The 5,629-nt window shown below is 46.1% G+C and overlaps 1 pseudogene; it reads left to right on the forward strand.

Moving 5' to 3' along the window:
- Nucleotides 1-1,017: 1,017 nt before the first annotated feature.
- LOC110304145 lies at nt 1,018-1,328 on the forward strand (annotated as a pseudogene).
- The last annotated feature ends 4,301 nt before the right edge of the window (nt 1,329-5,629 follow it).

Consider the following 5,629-nt stretch of genomic DNA (forward strand, 5'->3'; position numbering starts at 1 on the left):
AAACACATCAGCACACTAAAGTAGGGAGAGCTGCCGGGCGGTGGTGGTGCATGCCTTTAATCCCAGCACTTGAGAGGCATAGACAGGCGGATTTCTGAGTTTGAGGCCAGCCTGGTCTACAAAGTGAGTTTCAGGACAGCCAGGGCTATACAGAGAAACCCTGTCTCAAAAACAAAACAAAACAAAAAAAAGGTAGGGAGAGCTCAGGGCCTTCCACTGGGAAACTGTTTCTTCTGAGACAGGGTCCTATATGTCCCTAAACTACGTATACCAGGCTAGCCCCAAACTCACAGAGAACCTGCCAGTGACTGGACTTTCCTTCTCTTGCCTTTACATCCCAACCGCTGAGATTATAAAGTTCTGGGGATGGGACCCAAGGCCTCACTCATACCAGGCAAGCACTGTTCTTGAGCGACACCTGGGATAGAAACATTTTGATGGGACCATAGGGAGGACACATGTCACTACATGAAAAGCCAGCACCTCTGAGAGCCGTAGGTCCCTGGGGACAACTGAGGGCTCAACATCTAGGAACCGAGAAGGTAAACCAGCCAGGGGTATGGGTCAGACACAGATCGGTCAGCTTCTCCCACCTGTCACCACACAGCCTGGGACCTGCCTCCCTGAAGCAGCCATGGCAGCTGTTCGCCTGGATATGCATATTCATGACCTGCTCTGCTGCTGCTGACAGAGGTGTGAAAATTTTAAATCAGCGTTTCCTGTACCTGTCATGAGCTGGAAAACTTTGGCAATCAAATTGTAGGTGGCAGTATGTCTGAGGTGAGAACACTCACGTTCTTCAACTTAAAGCAGAAACTTTTCCTTCTGCAGGGACTGCCAAGTAACCGAAATCAGTGACAAAGGGATGAGGCATGCGGAGTTTTTATTCTCCCCTGAGGTGCGTCACTTTCAGTGGGAGAAGAACCCACAGGCAACAAGTGAGCAATAATAAATGCACGCAAAAACACCACAAGCACATTCAGCTGGTGGTTCAGGGAGATACCTTCCTCCTTGGCCATGGCCAAGTTCATTCGCAACTTCATGGAGAAGACCCTGATGCTGATGACCACTGCCGTGACTTACCCGAAGCCTGGATTGGCCACATTTTGGCTATGCCAAGGTTGAGCTAGTTCTCCCCAAGCCCTGCTGAAATCCCTATAGCTATTCAGAGCATGAAAAAAAAAAATCAAAGTGCTAAAACTGGTAGCTTCAAACACCTTTCGGTTAAGGAAGCTGTGCTGGACAGTTTGGTAGCCACTGAGGTGTGGATGTGGTTTTATATCTGAGAGATCATAGACAAACACGGCATTGTTGGCTATGAGGTTTGAAGACCAATCTTTAATTTCCGATTTGAGTTTTTATTTGAATGTTCTTGGACCATGTATAATGAGACTGCTGTCTGAATAAAGCACTAGCTGTCGGGGGGCGGGGGGGGGGGGACACCACAGGATTCTACAGTCGTGACTCTGTTACCTAAAACACTGGAAGTATCTAAATGTAATTTTCCACGTGGGTAGTAGCTGGGGTGGGTGTGTTGCACACATACATGCACACTTGGGTGCATGGGAAGGCCAGAGGACAACTTCTGTCATCTTTTCTCTTTTGAGATGAGTCTCTCAGGGGCCTTGGAGATAGCTCAGTGGTTGAAGGAACTACCGCGCAAGCCAGACAACCAGTGGAGGTCGGTCCCTGGAGCACTCACAAGCAACTGAATGAGGTAACACGCATCTATAATCTCAGCTCTCCTCTAGTAAGATAGGAGATGAGACAGGAAAAGCATCTGGAAACGCATAGGCTCCTGGACCAGCAGCAGAAACAAGAGAATCTACCGCTTAGGTAAAAGACAAGATTCCCAGTAAATAAGGGGTTGGCGAGGTGGCTCAGAGGTCCACAGTACTGACTGCTCTTGCATATGACCAGAGCTCAGTTGCCAGCACCCACATAGGAAGAGATGACTCACAATCCTCTGGAACTCAAGTTCTCGGAGACTCCATTACCCACTTCTGGCTTCAGAAGCACAAATCCACACTGACAAAATATAGATGATTAGAAGTAAACATAAAATCTTAAAGTACTTTCTTTAAAGCAAGAGTGTCTCTCGTTGGTCTAAGGATTTATCTAGTTGGCTAAATTTCTGACCAGCAAGCCCCAGGGTTACACCTGCCTCAGTCTCCCCAAATACCACCAGAGTGACTTATTTACCAACACATCAGCTTTTTTTTTTTCTTTCTTTTTTGACATGAACTCGGGAGCTAGAAGGATCCGAAGATCCTTCTGTTTGAGAGATAAACACCATGCTGACTGAGCCATTTCACCACCTCCTTAGGTGTGTAATTTGTATTGGTATCCATAGACACCATGCATTACCAATGCTTCCATGGAGGAGGAAGAGGATAAAAAGGAAGAAGATGATGAGGAAGAGGAATAAAAGGAAGAGAGTAAGTCAGGAAAATATTTTTGGATAACCCTTGCAGAAAAATCTCAGTGGCTTTAGAGAAAAAAAAACAAAAGGCCTTTCCTTTATTGCTGGTCAAATCCACTGTGGGTATTGCTTCTCAGGTGCCAGGATCCATCCTGTGCAGCCTCTGTGTGGAACCCATCATGGGACAGGAAGGATTTGCACAGAGGGCTCTGCTGCACCTAGCCAGAGGGGATTCTTTCACTTCTGCTTACATTGCTACGTCGGAGTGAACTGGTCTTTGGCACAAATTCAATGGTCTGGGTCTGGAAAACTACAGTCCAGCTCACGAGCATGCCCACAGGGGAGGGGAAATGGATTCGTGAGCACCTGGTCTCTACTACAGCAAGCACCATTAACGCTGGCGTCTAGTCAGCTCCACATTTGGTTTTGCCCTTCATTGGCACAACGTGTAATGCAGACATGGCTGGGTTGAGCAAGATTGATTGATAGCCACAGGAGGCAGAGCAATCATCTTTCCCTAGATTGGTCCATTTCTGGCAGGTCGGCTGTCATCTCCCATTTCCTGATCATGGCAAACATCGCTAATTAATCATGACATTCCTTCCCTGTAACTCCAGTCACAACCAGGCAGTCTTCATCAGAAAAGAACTGCAAACACTCAGGGCCAGTGGATTGTTAGAGTTGGCACACAAAACAACACTTATCTGCATCCCAGAAGCCTGTCCACCCCACACATTTTATATGCAGGAAAGCTGAAACCCAGAGAAAGAATAATTTTGTCCACCCATGGACCCTTCCACTGACACAGGCACATTGTGTTCTTACTATAACTACTCTGGTAGGCTCAGACAATGAGAGTTACCTACAACAAAAATCCAGGCCTGCCTTCAAAACCTCATGGAGGAATAGAAGGTGAACAGAATAAACCAGTGATTACTACTCAGTGGAACCATTGTCTAGCAAAGACGGGTTGTTAAGAAGAACGTGACTGTGCAGAAGAAAAAGTAATTAAGTCATAGATAGGTGCTTCCCACCTGCAATCCTGACACTTGAGAGCTGGAGGCAGGAGGATCATGAATGAGTTCAAGGTCAGTCTTAGCTACGTGGCAAGTCAAGGCCAGCCAAGGCTACATAAGACCCTGCCAAAGAAGAGAAAAGAGGGACTGGGAGATGACTCCGTGGTTAAAAGCACTTGTTACTCTTGGCAGAGGTTCTGGGTCTGGTTCCAGTGACCCACATGGTGGCTCACAACCATCTGTAACACCAATTCCAGGGGATCTGATGCTCTCTTCTGACCTCCGTGGGCACCAGGCAGGCACATAAAGCACACAGGAAAAAGAAATCATTTTGTTTTTTTGTTGTTGTTGTTTGTTTTGTTTTTCGAGACAGGGTTTCTCTGTATAGTCCTGGCTGTCCTGGAACTCACTTTGTAGACCAGGCTGGCCTCGAACTCAGAAATCCAATCCGCCTGCCTCTGCCTCCGAGTGCTGGGATTAAAGGCGTGCGCTACCACACCCGGCAGAAAAAGAAATCATGCACACAAAATAAAACAAGTAAACCTAATCCTTTTCATTAAAAGGGAGGGGGAGAGAAGGAAATGAATAAGGAGCAAAGGGAAAAGAGAGAAGGAAAGAGGAGTAAAGGGATTTATTCTGCCAGTTGCTACTGCACAGGCTTTTGCAATAGGTAAGAGAGATTGGGCACAGTTCCAAACACAATAGGGAAGACTGGAGGTTTAGAGCAGAGAGACAGGGTGCAGGTCCCAGGAGATGACTAAGCATTCAGAAGACCTTCTAGCTGAGCTCACTTACCTGGATTCTTGCTAAAAGCAGAAGAGGGTGACCTCCAAGTTGGGAATTCTTTCTAACCTCACTTAACCATATTCTTATTAAATTTGGGAGGGGCCGATCTAACCAGAACACAGGCTGAAGGTCCAGGCCTAGGGCACTTAGAAGCATTTGATCAGAGTAAGGTCAAGAAGTTTTTGTCAATAGTGACCGCAAATCTAGCCTGTGAGGGTTAAAAAAGAGATGAAAGCCATTTATACCAAGACTTAAAAATATGAATATTCTTAAGACAGGATCATATTTATGTAAAACAAAAGTTGAGAATTAAGATGACATGTAACGGCAAGGTATGGATGTATTAACTAGCTATTGCTGTGTAACAGGCTGCACTAAGTCTTTATGACTTAAAGTCATAAAAGCAGTAGCTGGGGAGATGAAAAGTGTTTGCTGTCTGAGCTGAGGACCTGAGTGTGGGTCCTTAACGCCCATGTAAAAAGCCGTGTGTGGCAGCACACATCTATAATCTGTAAAGTGATTAGAGGCAGAGGATCTGTGGAGCTCACTGGCTGGCTAGTGTATCTGAATTGGTGTGCTGAGAGTTTAATGAAGGACCCTGTCTCAAAAAACAAGCTTGAAGAGCCTCAAAAGAGGCTCAGCCAATAAAAGGGCCTGCTGGAAAACCTGATGACTTGAGCTTGATTCTCAGGACATTCACAGCAGAAGGAAAGGACAACTCCCAAAAGTTATCCTCCAATCTCCACACATTCACCATGGCCTGCATGTATGAATGCATATGCACACACTCACACACACACAAAACTAAAAAGGAAAAAAAAGGTCAAGAGCGGGCTGGTGAGATGGCTCAGTGGGTAAGAGCACCCGCCTGTTCTTCCGAAGGTCCAGAGTTCAAATCCCAGCAACCACATGGTGGCTCACAACCATCCGTAATGAGATCTGACTCCCTCTTCTGGAGTGTCTGAAGACAGCTACTACAGTGTACTTACATATAATAAATAAATCTTTAAAAAAAAAAGGTCAAGAGCAATTGAGGAAGGCACCCTCAAATCCACACACCTGGGCACACTCATGAATACATATACATACACATAGGCACATACATACACACATACACATACATATACTAGGCACACACTGTCTTAACAGCATTATGTTTGCTCATGAGTCTAGGATCAAATGAACTGTTCTGATCTGGGCTAAGCTCATCTAAGCACTGACAGTCAGCAGACGTTACACAGATAGCTCTCTCTCTTGCAGGTCTGGGCATTAGCTAGACGGAGATTGGCCTAAGGCAGCCTTGGATGTAATAACCAATCTGTCTTCCAAATAGGTCTCTGTCATCTGGCAGGTTAGCCTGGCCCTGTATACACAGCAGTGTCTGGTTCCAAGAGCCGGCAGACAT

The sequence above is a fragment of the Mus caroli genome, chromosome 11 (assembly GCF_900094665.2).
Source record: "Mus caroli chromosome 11, CAROLI_EIJ_v1.1, whole genome shotgun sequence".
NCBI classification, from domain to species: Eukaryota; Metazoa; Chordata; class Mammalia; order Rodentia; family Muridae; genus Mus; species Mus caroli.